The sequence below is a fragment of the Lissotriton vulgaris genome, chromosome 6, assembly GCF_964263255.1.
Source record: "Lissotriton vulgaris chromosome 6, aLisVul1.2, whole genome shotgun sequence".
Taxonomy (NCBI): Eukaryota; Metazoa; Chordata; class Amphibia; order Caudata; family Salamandridae; genus Lissotriton; species Lissotriton vulgaris.
Genome location: NC_141694.1, coordinates 951,799,595 through 951,816,285, shown reverse-complemented (window position 1 = coordinate 951,816,285; position 16,691 = coordinate 951,799,595). Strand labels below are relative to the sequence as shown.

Below are 16,691 nucleotides of genomic sequence, written 5' to 3'. Positions count from 1 at the left end.
CGTGAAGATCGCCCTACACAAAGAGTCCGCGGTGTCCAGCCCACACCGGATGGTGAACTTTGCGGCGTCCTTCCCCTTTGCAACAGCTTGGGAAAGTGTAGCCCGAAACTCTTCCGGGCACTGTGGCAGTGTCTGCACCACCGTGTCCCACACAGCGTGAGAGTAGTGGCCCAAGAGGCATGCAGTGTTGACTGACCGCAGCTCCAAGCTGGCAGAGGAAAATAATTTCTTGCCAAACTGCTCCAGCTTCTTTGATTCCTTACCCGGCGGGGCGGTAGGGAATGCGCTTTGGGAAGTGGAGGCCTGGATGACCCGGCTCTCCGGAGTCGGATGGTTCGTTAAAAAGGCAGGGTCACCCGGTGCCGGGCGATGATGCCTGGCCACGTTCTTATCCACAGGAACCCCTGTGGCTGGTCTAGACCAGGTGCCCATCAAAACATCTGTCAAAGCCTCATTGAACGGAAGCAGAGGTTCCATAGAACTTGCCGCCGGCTGAAGTACTTCAGTAAGGAGGTTTGTTTTGATAGTGACAGTAGGCAGATCAAGGCCAAGGGACTCAGCTGCTCTACAGAGCACCACAGTATATGTGGCGCCTTCCTCCATTTCAGACTTACACTGCTCTGCAAGAGGTTCCTCAGACCCCTCTCAGTCACCCCTCCCTCCTCCACGGCCTAAGGCACAGGCTGCTGCAGTGAGGGAGGAACAGGTAATACAAATGGTCCAACAGCGCCGATCCGGCTCCATGTCCCAATTAGGGTCCCAAGCCGGAGCAAAATTGTCCGGAAAACTAGGCAAGGGTGTAGGTGGGACGAACGGGACCCATTGGTCGCCGGGAATGGAGCCGTGGGGGGCGCTGGGGCCGGAGCCGCCGTCCGAGGACCTTGCGGCACCAGGGCCGGGGCCGCCGGCAAGCAAGTGCCCACAACTGGGATTGCAGGGCCCGAAGGTGCGCCGGCGGGAGAACTATGCCTGGAAAGGCGGTCCGTGGCGGCAAGAAATTCTTGCACCTGGGCCGGAGTCGCCGACAGACCCAGATAAGGTGGGTAGGCCGCGGGACTCTCAGGCTCCAATGGAGCCGCTAGGGAAGAACCCCTGGCCCCCTCGTCCGCATCCAGAGACCAACGGGGGGACATCGGGGAGCGTAAACGCTTCTTCGACTTTTTCACGTGACGTCTCTTACCCAATTCCGAGGGTGAATACTTTGACCCCGAGGAGCGATGATGGCTCCGCGGTCAGTCCCTCGAGCGACTCCTCGACCTCGAAGATGACTGCCGGGCCTCCAGCAGCTTTCGAGACGGCTCCCTGCAAAGCATTTGGAGTCATGGCCAGACAGTCAGAACATGACCGGGAGTCATTGTTGCGCTCCAAGCAGTAGAGACAAATGCCATGGGGGTCAGCCACCGACATCGTAAGGCGACAGGCCCCGCAGGATTTAAACCCAGGTATCCCTATGCGGCACCAGGAGTCGACTCAAAAGAAGTCGAGACAAAAGTCTCAAAAAAGTTAGTCAAAAAGTGACTAGGGTACGTGCTGTAACCGGATCCGCGCTTGCAGGCGCGGAAAAAGAAAGAACTGGCATCAGCACACATGGGTGGCGCCTAAGTAGTCTCTGTGACGTCATCTCTGCGTTTAGGACACCAGCGACGGATGCAGAGCCGCACTACGCCACCTACCGACGCACAGGGGTACTGCTGACAAAAAACTTTCCGGATCCAGTCTGACGCCTGGGGATATTCTAAGAAGGTAAGTAATCTATCACTAATGTGTCTCTTTCAGATACGTGTTTTTGTGCATTACCAATTTGGTTGTCCTGTTTGGCTTTGTACATCTCATGTCTAATGAAGGGAAGCGAGGGATGGCCGATGAGGTAATGCTTCAATTTCTTACCAGTAATTGCATTACTCGGAGTCCTCTTCCCTCGCTTCTATTCATTACATACATCACTCCCTGGTAGTCCAGGTCAACCTTTAATTGGTGTGGTGTCGGATTACGTGGTATTAAAGGAGGTTTGAGGGGGATTTTTCTAGGTTATTGCAAATCATGTGGTATGGGTTTCTGGTGAGGCAGGAATGCCTCATGTCTAATGAATAGATGCAAGGCAAGAGGATTCAGAGTAATGCAGTTAACGGTAAGCAATTGAAGAATTAAAATTTCCCTGGAGCATGCATGTTCTTTTGGTTCGTAAGGGATTCGGACTGACGGTTGTCAGTTGGAAGCTCGCACCTCCACTAAGCATTTCTGCTTCATGGACTCTTGTGCTCTCACTAAATTACTCAACACTTTCTGCCGCCTTTCGTTTTCCTGTTAGGTTTTATCTCTTTGCTTTTCAGTGTTAGTTTAACCTTTTATTTTAAGAATAACGCTTTTACTACTGCTTCCTGTACTGTATCTATTTGGTCTATGTGCCAGAGAATCTTGCAATAATGATGCTCCTGTTGTACTCATTTGCAAGAGAAGGGTACGTTGATCCAGATGTACATCAGCTTTTAGGCTCATCATAGAAACTGAAATGTAAATTAAGGTGCATCTTTGTAAAGCCTGAAAATAAAAATGGCTATCACTTAGGGGTTTAGCAAGTCTCTTCCTAAAAACAGGACTAACTAAACAACCAGCTCATTGATTGGTCCTTTTTGCTTTGTGTTAAAAATGGAGGTCTCTAGTTGACAATGGTTTGCATCTTTGTCCAAAAAGGGACCCTTGCTTCTAGTCAGGGTAAGAGTTACGCCCTCAGCTTACCTCAGAGGCAATGTGTAAAGCATTTGTGCACACATAAAGTAACAGTAAAAACACTACAAATGGACAACACACTAGTTTAGAAAAATAGGAAATCTTTAGCTAAACAAAACAAGACCAAAACTACAAGAAATCACCACACATATATCAAGATATCATCAAAAGTAGGATATTCACAAAAATATGACTTGTAGCAACAAATAGCTCCTCCTGGGCTATTACGACACTGACAATCCTTAATCCTAAAATACAGTGCCTACCAAGCCATGCGCAGGCCGGGGACAGAGTCGCACGGACTCCCAAGCACAGTACCTTGGCAAACAATGAAAACAAAGATAGTGCACGGTGTCGGAAGATGATGGGTCACTGGCGCCAGGTGGCCACGGTTCCCTACCACAGAGGAGATGAGGAGTGTATCTCTTACAACCATAGGGGAGGGGAGGCATCGGTTTCTTACTGAGATGCAGGGGAGGTAAGGCGTTGGTTCCCTACTGTTGCCGGGGAGGTGACGTCGCAATGGCGAAAAGGCAGCAGTTCCTTTTTTTTTACATTTATTTTTGGAGTTTTAATACAAGTTACAACAGTACGTATAAAACTTCCAAACCCCCTCCCCCCACCCACCACCCACCTTTGGGTCAGAAGTTTAGCGCGTCATCGAACACTTCTCCAAAGTCATTTCAAGGAATTACACAGCCAATTAGCCAACAACCCCATAAACAGGGCAGGCGGCGTTATAAGGGCACAGAAGTGTCTACATGTAAAAAGAGCGCTGGGCGATAACATCCTGAGGCCCCTCTTCCCAAATTCAAAAATGAAAACCAGACTTGACATCAAGTGCAAAACGTGTACTACGCACTCTCCCCTCGAGACTCCAGCTGACCCGCCTCTAGGTCTGTGTCAGTGTTAGCTGTTATGTAGGCCTGGTAGAGCTCCCAAAAGTTCTTCGGTCTGCTAGTGGGGGTTAGCAGTTCGCTGTAGATCTCGGATTGCGTGCAAGAATATAACATATCCTGCGCCCATCTTTTAGGGGTCGGCTTCGGCCCCCTCATCCAGCAGCATGCCACAACTCTGCGCGCAAGTAGGAGCTCCATGTCAGCTAGCCTACGAATTGCTTTCGGCAATTTTTGGGTGTATCCTATCATAGCCATCGTAGGGTCAGAGGGGATGGTAACTTTAGTGATGGTGCTAAGTTCTGCAAAGATTTTTTCCCAAAAGTCATAGATACTCGGACAATTCGAGGCTATGTGGAGGAAGTCAGCGTTGGGGGAGCGACACCTCTCGCATTCCGCGGTAGGTCTAAGGCCGTACCTGCAGAGCCTGGCAGGGGTATAGTATATCCGCTTGGGAAATTTGAAATGTACCAGTCTGTGTCTTCCATTCAAGGAGATACTCCTAGTGTTGGTGCAACAATATGTCAAAGTGTCGTCGTCCAGCGCCATTTGCAAATCTGCTTGCCAGGCCAATCTCGATTTGGTGTACGTATTTTCCCTGTGTGATAGTGATAAAGTGTATAGGTGAGTGATTAATTTTAGTGAGGACGTGTTCTTCGTGATATATGTGAGTTCCTTCACCTCTGGCGGTTCTGCCATGTCGCACCCCAGGAGTTCTGTGCATGCATGTCACACTCTAAAGAAGTTGAATCTCGTCAACAGAGACAAGTTCTCTCGGTCTACTCGTGCTTGCTCCCAAGTTTTCACCACCCCATCACTAAATAAATCACCTGCAGTTTCGATCCCGAGTGCCCGCATAGCTTCCTGTACCCCCCTCTCACGCAGTAGGGGCAACCATCGCATCCAGTCAATAGGCATGTTAGGTGTGTATAACAGCGCACCATTCTGCCTCTGCAGGAGGTTATTCCACGCATGTGTTGTAGCAGCAAGTGAGTCCAAGACTCCCGTGCGGCGATCAGCTTGTTCAAATATCATGTGTGGGAGTGAGTGTGGGAAGGCAAACAAGGTCTCCATTTTTAAGTGGGGTATGTCTTTGTGCCCGTGCACCCATGTGTGGAGGTGTGACGCCTGCGCAACCCTGTAGTATAATTCCATGTCTGGGGCCCCCAGACCCCCCATACGATATGGTAGTGTGAGGAGCGACCACTTCGCTCGTGGTTGCCCGCCCGCGCTAACCTAGTTAGTTCCTGTTGGGAAGCACCATTGGGATAGTTGTGAATAAGAAGAGGAATCTGGGGAGCACCACCATTTTCATGATAGCGATCCGCCCAATTAGGGAGAGTGGGAGCTTGCACCATGCAGTCACGTCATCCTCCAGCCTGCTAAAGGCCGTACCATAATTTGCTCTAAAGAGGGTCTCCGCATCTGTGTGAAGTTGGATCCCAAGGTATCTGATCGCATCAGTAGTCCAGGTGAGAGGGTATTCCATGGTCATGGGCCGTGTCACAGGCGTCAGGGGGAAAGCAAGCGACTTCGACCAGTTGACTCGAAGGCCTGACAGTGCGCCAAATCGGACCACCTCTCTCAACACCGAAGATAGATTGTTCTCCGGGTCTCTGACATATAGAAGGGTGTCATCTGCATACATTGAGACCACTATCTTATAGTTAGGGAAACAAATACCTTCATTGTCATGGTATTCCAGGAGAGCACAAGCCAAGGGCTCGGCTACTAAGGCGTATAGCAGAGGGGAAAGTGGGCACCCCCGTCGAGTGCCTCTAGTAATAGGGAAAGGGTCTGTTACCAGGTCATTAATACGTATTCTGGCGCTCGGTCTGTGGTACAATGCTCCTATCATTTGCAGAAAAGGTTGACCCAGCCCCATGCGCTGCAGCACCTGTCTCATGAAAGACCACTCCACAGAATCAAACGCCTTCTCCATGTCAAGAAATACTGCTAACGCAGACCTGTCTTGTTGCGTATGTTGCATTGTTCCTAAGACGGTGCAGATGTTGTACGTCAGATTTCTGCTTGGAATGAAGCCCGCCTGCTCCGGGGCCACCAGCTGGGGAGTCAGTAAGGCTAGTCTAGTTGCCAGGACTTTAGCAAATAGCTTCGCATCTACATTTAGTAGGGATAGGGGGCGATACGAGCTGCATTCATCACTAGGTTTTCCGGGTTTAAGGATAGTAACTATCAGCGCCTGTCTCATTGACTCTGGCATGCTGCCCTCCGCACAAACATCCTCAAATAGAGTTGATAAGTGCGGGATCAGTTGTTCCGCAAAGGCTTTATAAAAGCCCGCTGTGAGGCCATCTGTTCCAGGAGCGCTACCTGATTTCATGCTCATTAAAGCCTCAGATATTTCGTTGTTGTCTATCGGTTGCATTAGAAATTCTGTGTCAAAGTTCGGCAAGAAAGGGAGATCTATATGCCCCAGGTAGTCTGCAATGTCCTCGTCCAGGTCTCCTCCCTGAGCTGAGTACAAAGCAGAATAGTAGGCTTTAAATTGTTGTGCAATATCTACTGGATCGGTGAGTGTGTCACCCATGGCCGATTTCACCTCAGTAAGTGTCCGGCGTTTCCTCCCTCCTCCAATTATCCTGGCTAAGAGCGCTCCTGGTCTATCCCGTTCACCGTACACCCTAGCGGTGGCATATTTCCCCATGTGCTTGACTTCCCTGTCCGCTTCATCGTGGTATTCCTCGAGCAAGGTTTTAATTTAGTTGCTCACGTCGCAGTCTGCGCCGTCTTTTTGCCTGTCTTCCAGTGCTCCCTGTTGCGTCTCAAGGTATGCTAGCCTCGCTTGAATTGTCTTAAGGACTCCCGAATGTTTGGAAATCGCTACCCCTCTAATGTAAACTTTAAATGCCTCCCAGACGGTCTGGAAGCTGTCCACTGAGCCTACGTTTGTCTCAAAGACTAGATCTATGGCAGCTGCTAACTCCCCCCTAAATATTGGGTCCATTAACGAACATGGCGGGAACCTGCAAGTAAAAGGCGGAACATCTGGCCCAAGAGCCGGAGGGTCATCCTGACTGAAACCCGGGACAGAGGCTGAAAGATCGGAATCATAACCTGAATATACCGGACTCGCTGCTCGGGAGGATAAACCTGAAACTGTGTCGAATCCAGAACTGCTCCAATGAAGGGGCGCTTCTGAGAGGGACTCAGGTGCGACTTCGGCCCGTTCATGGAGAACCCCAGCAAATGCAGGAGGTTGGTCATAGTCTGAAGGTGGGAGACGACTGCCTGGGGCGAGCCCGCCTTCAACAACCAGTCATCAAGATAGGGGAAGACTGAAACCCCTGACCTGCGCAGATGAGCTGCGACCACCGCCATCACTTTCGTGAACACCGGAGGGGCGCTGGTAAGGCTGAAGAGGAGCCCGGCAAACTGAAAATGCTCCTGGCCTACTGTGAACCGCAGGTAACGCCGGTGGGCCGGCAGGAAGGGAATGTGAAAACATGCGTCCTGCAAGTCCAACGCTACCATCCAGTCTCCAGGGTCGAGGGCAGCCAAGACCTGAGCCAGAGTCAAGCTCTTGAACTTCTCCTTCCGGAGGAAGCGAATGACGTTCCAGAGATCCAAGATGGGGAGCAGGCCCCATTTCTCCTTCTTGGGGACCAGAAAGTAGTGGGAATAACAACCATGTCCTACTTCTGGCCCCGGAACGTGCTCGCTGACCCCCTTGGCCAAGAGGGCCGTAACTTCCTGTTGGAGAAGCGCAAAGTGATCCCCCAACATGCGGTGGAACTGAGGTGGCATGGCTGGGGGGGCAGACTCGAAGGGGAGACAGTAGCCCCTCAGGCGATTTGCAGCACACACCTGTCCGAAGTGACAGAACGCCAGTGGGGGAGGTGATGTTGAATCCTGCAGCCCACCCGCGTGGGGTGCACCCCAAAGCTCGGACTAGAAATGTTTTGAGGCGGATGCTGCGGGAGCGGAGGTGGACTGACCTGCACGCTGCCCCCGTGCCGCCACGGCGGCCACCACGGCCGCGCTGAGGTTGGTTCAGCGCAGGCTTCTGGCTGAACCGACATGTAGAGGCGCCCCTTCCGTGGCCATGAAAGGTAGACGTGACCGGGCGTGTGGTGGAGAGACCCAAGGACGTGGCCGTATCCCAAGAGTCCTCGAAACGCTCCAGCGCACGGTCTGCATTATCGCCAAACAGGCGAGTTCCATCAAAAGGCATGTCCATGAGGGAACTCTGGACATCCCCTGAAAACCCCGTGGACAGCAGCCAGGCGTGGCAACGTAGGGCCACCGTCGTGAAGATCGCCCTACACAAAGAGTCCGCGGTGTCCAGCCCACACCGGATGGTGAACTTTGCGGCGTCCTTCCCCTCTGCAACAGCTTGGGAAAGTGTAGCCCGAAACTCTTCCGGGCACTGTGGCAGTGTCTGCACCACCGTGTCCCACACAGCGTGAGAGTAGTGGCCCAAGAGGCATGCAGTGTTGACTGACCGCAGCTCCAAGCTGGCAGAGGAAAATAATTTCTTGCCAAACTGCTCCAGCTTCTTTGATTCCTTACCCGGCGGGCGGTAGGGAATGCGCTTTGGGAAGTGGAGGCCTGGATGACCCGGCTCTCCGGAGTCGGATGGTTCGTTAAAAAGGCAGGGTCACCTGGTGCCGGGCGATGATGCCTGGCCACGTTCTTATCCACAGGAACCCCTGTGGCTGGTCTAGACCAGGTGCCCATCAAAACATCTGTCAAAGCCTCATTGAACGGAAGCAGAGGTTCCATAGAACTTGCCGCCGGCTGAAGTACTTCAGTAAGCAGGTTTGTTTTGATAGTGACAGTAGGCAGATCAAGGGACTCAGCTGCTCTACAGAGCACCACAGTATATGTGGCGCCTTCCTCCATTTCAGACTTACACTGCTCTGCAAGAGGTTCCTCAGACCCCTCCCAGTCACCCCTCCCTCCTCCACGGCCTAAGGCACAGGCTGCTGCAGTGAGGGAGGAACAGGTAATACAAATGGTCCAACAGCGCCGATCCGGCTCCATGTCCCAATTAGGGTCCCAAGCCGGAGCAAAATTGTCCGGAAAACTAGGCAAGGGTGTAGGTGGGACGAACGGGACCCATTGGGCGCCGGGAATGGAGCCGTGGGGGGCGCTGGGGCCGGAGCCGCCGTCCGAGGACCCTGCGGCGCCGGAGCCACCGGCGGAGGACCTTGCGGCACCAGGGCCGGGGCCGCCGGCAAGCAAGTGCCCACAACTGGGATTGCGGGGCCCGAAGGTGCGCCGGCGGGAGAACTATGCCTGGAAAGGCGGTCCGTGGCGGCAAGAAATTCTTGCACCTGGGCCGGAGTCGCCGACAGACCCAGATAAGGTGGGTAGGCCGCGGGACTCTCAGGCTCCAATGAAGCCGCTAGGGAAGAACCCCTGGCCCCCTCGTCCGCATCCAGAGACCAACGGGGGGACACCGGGGAGCGTAAACGCTTCTTCGACTTTTTCATGTGACGTCGCTTACCCAATTCCGAGGGTGAATACTTTGACCCCGAGGAGCGATGATGGCTCCGCGGTCAGTCCCTCGAGCGACTCCTCGACCTCGAAGATGACTGCCGGGCCTCCAGCAGCTTTCGAGACGGCTCCCTGCAAAGCATTTGGAGTCATGGCCAGACAGTCAGAACATGACCGGGAGTCATTGTTGCGCTCCAAGCAGTAGAGACAAACGCCATGGGGGTCAGCCACCGACATCGTAAGGCGACAGGCCCCGCAGGATTTAAACCCAGGTATCCCTATGCGGCACCAGGAGTCGACTCAAAAGAAGTCGAGACAAAAGTCTCAAAAAAGTTAGTCAAAAAGTGACTAGGGTACGTGCTGTAACCGGATCCGCGCTTGCAGGCGCGGAAAAAGAACGAACTGGCATCAGCACACATGGGTGGCGCCTAAGTAGTCTCTGTGACGTCATCTCTGCGTTTAGGACACCAGCGACGGATGCAGAGCCGCACTACGCCACCTACCGACGCACAGGGGTACTGCTGACAAAAAACTTTCCGGATCCAGTCTGACGCCTGGGGATATTCTAAGAAGGTAAGTAATCTATCACTAATGTGTCTCTTTCAGATACGTGTTTTTGTGCATTACCAATTTGGTTGTCCTGTTTGGCTTTGTACATCTCATGTCTAATGAAGGGAAGCGAGGGATGGCCGATGAGGTAATGCTTCAATTTCTTACCAGTAATTGCATTATTCGGAGTCCTCTTCCCTCGCTTCTATTCATTACATACATCACTCCCTGGTAGTCCAGGTCAACCTTTAATTGGTGTGGTGTCGGATTACGTGGTATTAAAGGAGGTTTGAGGGGGATTTTTCTAGGTTATTGCAAATCATGTGGTATGGGTTTCTGGTGAGGCAGGAATGCCTCATGTCTAATGAATAGATGCAAGGCAAGAGGATTCAGAGTAATGCAGTTAACGGTAAGCAATTGAAGAATTAAAATTTCCCTGGAGCATGCATGTTCTTTTGGTTCGTAAGGGATTCGGACTGACGGTTGTCAGTTGGAAGCTCGCACCTCCACTAAGCATTTCTGCTTCATGGACTCTTGTGCTCTCACTAAATTACTCAACACTTTCTGCCGCCTTTCGTTTTCCTGTTAGGTTTTATCTCTTTGCTTTTCAGTGTTAGTTTAACCTTTTATTTTAAGAATAACGCTTTTACTACTGCTTCCTGTACTGTATCTATTTGGTCTATGTGCCAGAGAATCTTGCAATAATGATGCTCCTGTTGTACTCATTTGCAAGAGAAGGGTACGTTGATCCAGATGTACATCAGCTTTTAGGCTCATCATAGAAACTGAAATGTAAATTAAGGTGCATCTTTGTAAAGCCTGAAAATAAAAATGGCTATCACTTAGGGGTTTAGCAAGTCTCTTCCTAAAAACAGGACTAACTAAACAACCAGCTCATTGATTGGTCCTTTTTGCTTTGTGTTAAAAATGGAGGTCTCTAGTTGACAATGGTTTGCATCTTTGTCCAAAAAGGGACCCTTGCTTCTAGTCAGGGTAAGAGTTACGCCCTCAGCTTACCTCAGAGGCAATGTGTAAAGCATTTGTGCACACATAAAGTAACAGTAAAAACACTACAAATGGACAACACACTAGTTTAGAAAAATAGGAAATCTTTAGCTAAACAAAACAAGACCAAAACTACAAGAAATCACCACACATATATCAAGATATCATCAAAAGTAGGATATTCACAAAAATATGACTTGTAGCAACAAATAGCTCCTCCTGGGCTATTACGACACTGACAATCCTTAATCCTAAAATACAGTGCCTACCAAGCCATGCACAGGCCGGGGACAGAGTCGCACGGACTCCCAAGCACAGTACCTTGGCAAACAATGAAAACAAAGATAGTGCACGGTGTCGGAAGATGATGGGTCACTGGTGCCAGGTGGCCACGGTTCCCTACCACAGAGGAGATGAGGAGTGTATCTCTTACAACCATAGGGGAGGGGAGGCATCGGTTTCTTACTGAGATGCAGGGGAGGTAAGGCGTTGGTTCCCTACTGTTGCCGGGGAGGTGACGTCGCAATGGCGAAAAGGCAGCAGTTCCTTTTTTTTTACATTTATTTTTGGAGTTTTAATACAAGTTACAACAGTACGTATAAAACTTCCAAACCCCCTCCCCCCACCCACCACCCACCTTTGGGTCAGAAGTTTAGCGCGTCATCGAACACTTCTCCAAAGTCATTTCAAGGAATTACACAGCCAATTAGCCAACAACCCCATAAACAGGGCAGGCGGCGTTATAAGGGCACAGAAGTGTCTACATGTAAAGAGAGCGCTGGGCGATAATATCCTGAGGCCCCTCTTCCCAAATTCAAAAATGAAAACCAGACTTGACATCAAGTGCAAAACGTGTACTACGCACTCTCCCCTCGAGACTCCAGCTGACCCGCCTCTAGGTCTGTGTCAGTGTTAGCTGTTATGTAGGCCTGGTAGAGCTCCCAAAAGTTCTTCGGTCTGCTAGTGGGGGTTAGCAGTTCGCTGTAGATCTCGGATTGCGTGCAAGAATATAACATATCCTGCGCCCATCTTTTAGGGGTCGGCTTCGGCCCCCTCATCCAGCAGCATGCCACAACTCTGCGCGCAAGTAGGAGCTCCATGTCAGCTAGCCTACGAATTGCTTTCGGCAATTTTTGGGTGTATCCTATCATAGCCATCGTAGGGTCAGAGGGGATGGTAACTTTAGTGATGGTGCTAAGTTCTGCAAAGATTTTTTCCCAAAAGTCATAGATACTCGGACAATTCGAGGCTATGTGGAGGAAGTCAGCGTTGGGGGAGCGACACCTCTCGCATTCCGCGGTAGGTCTAAGGCCGTACCTGCAGAGCCTGGCAGGGGTATAGTATATCCGCTTGGGAAATTTGAAATGTACCAGTCTGTGTCTTCCATTCAAGGAGATACTCCTAGTGTTGGTGTCAAAGTGTCGTCGTCCAGCGCCATTTGCAAATCTGCTTGCCAGGCCAATCTCGATTTGGTGTACGTATTTTCCCTGTGTGATAGTGATAAAGTGTATAGGTGAGTAATTAATTTTAGTGAGGACGTGTTCTTCGTGATATATGTGAGTTCCTTCACCTCTGGCGGTTCTGCCATGTCGCACCCCAGGAGTTCTGTGCATGCATGTCGCACTCTAAAGAAGTTGAATCTCGTCAACAGAGACAAGTTCTCTCGGTCTACTCGTGCTTGTTCCCAAGTTTTCACCACCCCATCACTAAATAAATCACCTGCAGTTTCGATCCCGAGTGCCCGCATAGCTTCCTGTACCCCCCTCTCACGCAGTAGGGGCAACCATCGCATCCAGTCAATAGGCATGTTAGGTGTGTATAACAGCGCACCATTCTGCCTCTGCAGGAGGTTATTCCACGCATGTGTTGTAGCAGCAAGTGAGTCCAAGACTCCCGTGCGGCGATCAGCTTGTTCAAATATCATGTGTGGGAGTGAGTGTGGGAAGGCAAACAAGGTCTCCATTTTTAAGTGGGGTATGTCTTTGTGACCGTGCACCCATGTGTGGAGGTGTGACGCCTGCGCAACCCTGTAGTATAATTCCATGTCTGGGGCCCCCAGACCCCCCATACTATATGGTAGTGTGAGGAGCGACCACTTCGCTCGTGGTTGCCCGCCCGCGCTAACCTAGTTAGTTCCTGTTGGGAAGCACCATTGGGATAGTTGTGAATAAGAAGAGGAATCTGGGGAGCACCACCATTTTCATGATAGCGATCCGCCCAATTAGGGAGAGTGGGAGCTTGCACCATGCAGTCACGTCATCCTCCAGCCTGCTAAAGGCCGTACCATAATTTGCTCTAAAGAGGGTCTCCGCATCTGTGTGAAGTTGGATCCCAAGGTATCTGATCGCATCAGTAGTCCAGGTGAGAGGGTATTCCATGGTCATGGGCCGTGTCACAGGCGTCAGGGGGAAAGCAAGCGACTTCGACCAGTTGACTCGAAGGCCTGACAGTGCGCCAAATCGGACCACCTCTCTCAACACCGAAGATAGATTGTTCTCCGGGTCTCTGACATATAGAAGGGTGTCATCTGCATACATTGAGACCACTATCTTATAGTTAGGGAAACAAATACCTTCATTGTCATGGTATTCCAGGAGAGCACAAGCCAAGGGCTCGGCTACTAAGGCGTATAGCAGAGGGGAAAGTGGGCACCCCCGTCGAGTGCCTCTAGTAATAGGGAAAGGGTCTGTTACCAGGTCATTAATACGTATTCTGGCGCTCGGTCTGTGGTACAATGCTCCTATCATTTGCAGAAAAGGTTGACCCAGCCCCATGCGCTGCAGCACCTGTCTCATGAAAGACCACTCCACAGAATCAAACGCCTTCTCCATGTCAAGAAATACTGCTAACGCAGACCTGTCTTGTTGCGTATGTTGCATTGTTCCTAAGACGGTGCGGATGTTGTACGTCAGATTTCTGCTTGGAATGAAGCCCGCCTGCTACGGGGCCACCAGCTGGGGAGTCAGTAAGGCTAGTCTAGTTGCCAGGACTTTAGCAAATAGCTTCGCATCTACATTTAGTAGGGATAGGGGGCGATACGAGCTGCATTCAGCACTAGGTTTTCCAGGTTTAAGGATAGTAACTATCAGCGCCTGTCTCATTGACTCTGGCATGCTGCCCTCCGCACAAACGTCCTCAAATAGAGTTGATAAGTGCGGGATCAGTTGTTCCGCAAAGGCTTTATAAAAGCCCGCTGTGAGGCCATCTGTTCCAGGAGCGCTACCTGATTTCATGCTCATTAAAGCCTCAGATATTTCGTTATTGTCTATCGGTTGCATTAGAAATTCTGTGTCAAAGTTCGGCAAGAAAGGGAGATCTATATGCCCCAGGTAGTCTGCAATGTCCTCGTCCAGGTCTCCTCCCTGAGCTGAGTACAAAGCAGAATAGTAGGCTTTAAATTGTTGTGCAATATCTACTGGATCGGTGAGTGTGTCACCCATGGCCGATTTCACCTCAGTAAGTGTCCGGCGTTTCCTCCCTCCTCCAATTATCCTGGCTAAGAGCGCTCCTGGTCTATCCCGTTCACCGTACACCCTAGCGGTGGCATATTTCCCCATGTGCTTGACTTCCCTGTCCGCTTCATCGTGGTATTCCTCGAGCAAGGTTTTAATTTAGTTGCTCACGTCGCAGTCTGCGCCGTCTTTTTGCCTGTCTTCCAGTGCTCACTGTTGCGTCTCAAGGTATGCTAGCCTCGCTTGAATTGTCTTAAGGACTCCCGAATGTTTGGAAATCGCTACCCCTCTAATGTAAACTTTAAATGCCTCCCAGACGGTCTGGAAGCTGTCCACTGAGCCTACGTTTGTCTCAAAGAATAGATCTATGGCAGCTGCTAACTCCCCCCTAAATATTGGGTCCATTAACGAACATGGCGGGAACCTGCAAGTAAAAGGCGGAATAGACTAACTTTGAGTTACTATCTCCAGGAGCACCGGAGAGTGGTCTGAAAGAGTTCTGGGAAGAACCCTACAGCTTGTAATCAGGTCAAATCTGGAATCTGGGATCAGCCAGTAGTCAATTCTAGTGTGAATGTTGTGATATGCGGAGTAGTGGGTGTAGCCTCCTTGAGCAGGATTACGCGATCGCCAAGCGTCCCCAAGCCTCAGAGGCGTCATAGCCCCCTCCAGTTCCACCGCTGCAGCGGCAGGTTTACGGATTGGGCCAGAAGATCTATCTAGGGTAGGGTCCAGGGTGAGGTTCATATCTCCCCCCCCCCACCACAGGTCATCTGGGTTGTAGCGCCAGAGTTTATTCGCTAACCCCTTGTAGAAGTCAGGGGAATCGAAATTAGGACCATATGTATTGACAATTACGAAAGTCATTCCCTGTCCGGTGCACCTAGATATTACTTAACGGCCCTCCGTGTCCGCCTCTAGCGTTTGTTGTGTTAGTTTGGATCTAGGGTTCACCCTTGTCATCACACCTCTGGCGTGTGTAGTGCATCCGGCAGCTGCCACGTTACCCTCCAGACCCCTGTAGTGTAAGATCCTGCTGTCCACAGTGAGGTGGGTCTCCTGAATCAAGGCCAGATCTATATTGTGTCGCTGTAAATAACTTAGCACCTTGCGTACCTTTCTGTGATCATTTAGGCCACGCACATTCCAGGTTAGCGCCCTTATTTGGTCAGCGCGCCTGTCACCTATATCAGTCCCCATTTCTTAAGGTGTGTCGTGCAATGTCTCTCGATGTTAAAGTCGCCCATGCCTTCTCTCAGGAGATTGCCTTTGTGCCTATTACATACTATACTATGTATTGTGCTGTGTGTGCCAAGTTGTGTCGGGGCAAGTGTGTCAACCGTTGCGCCGCCAAATTCCGCCCAAATTCCCCCCCGGCCAGAAGATCCCCCCGCCTCCCACAGCAGACCATCCCCAACTTGACCTAGCCTGAGTATGCCCCCCCCCCCCAAAGGAATCAGTTGTGCTGAAAGCGCTGGGGCAGAGGTCGCCTGACTTTGAACAAACAAGAATTTTTCAATTCAACAGTTCACACAACCCCGCTCCCCGCCTCATCACCCAGTATGTGTCTCTTAACGACAACCTGCGTCAATAAGTCCGCATATGCCAGCTAGTGTTCTCTGCCAGGACTGGTCCCTTTACCTCCATTACCCAGCAAAATCCAAATCCGCCAAGTTAGCGCGGGGGTGAATGCAACAAGCCCCAAAGCCAGCCAAAGTCAAGGGTAGGTAACCAAAAAGTACTAATATACCATGGAACAGTCTCACCATGTCTGGAAGTCTCGGGACTCACTCAGGGGACCCATGGCCGTCTCCATTTCCACCATCGAAGGACAGGGGAGTCAGATGCGTAGTCCTCAGCTCCCGCATTGTCACCCCAGGGCGACTCTGGTTGTCTCCGCTCTGGGTGATGCCAGGGCCGATGCGTGGTTACTCTTGCTCATCCAAGCCGCTAGTAGGCTCCTGTTCCTCCGGCTGTTTCCCAGGGCTGTTCCGCTGTTCCTTGGTCCACGTCTTGAGTGCTTTTTGGAGGTCTTTCGGGTCGGTGAAAAAGTGGGAATAACCTCGTCGGTTTAATCTTAGCTTTGCATGGCGTAGTCTAAGCCGAGGTCCCGAAGTTGCTGTTTGTATGGTGCGAAGTGTCGCCATTCCTCCTGCACCTTTGCGGTGAAGTCCGGATATAGGGAGATATTTGCGCCCTCGAACTGCAGTTGCCCGTTCTCCCTAGCGACTCGTAGCGCTGTGTCCCTGTCTCTATAGTTTAGGAGTTTGGCTATTATAGGCCTCGGGGGGGCCCCCGGGCACGGCCTAGGTCCCAGCATGCGATGAGTTCTCTCCACGATGAACATGAGCGAGAAGACACTATCCCCCAGTAAGGTGGTAAGGAGCTTTTCCACGAATATCTCCATTTTGCCCGTTTGAGTTGTCCCCGAGACACCTGTGATACGTATGTTGGATCTTCTGGAGCGGGCTTTCAAATCCTCCGATTTGTCTTGGATCACTGCGGTCCTTCTCTAATTCTATTTGCCCCTCCTCAACTTCAGTCAGGCGTCTTTCTGACATATCTAATCGCTCCGCATGTTTGTCAACTCTTTCGGACA

At 51.1% G+C, this 16,691-nt stretch overlaps 1 protein-coding gene across 1 annotated transcript in view; it reads right to left on the bottom strand.

The window, feature by feature from the left end:
- HINT3 (histidine triad nucleotide binding protein 3) overlaps nucleotides 1-16,691 on the bottom strand; it is a 276,697-nt gene that overhangs the window by 78,563 nt on the left and 181,443 nt on the right. The window lies entirely within an intron of this gene.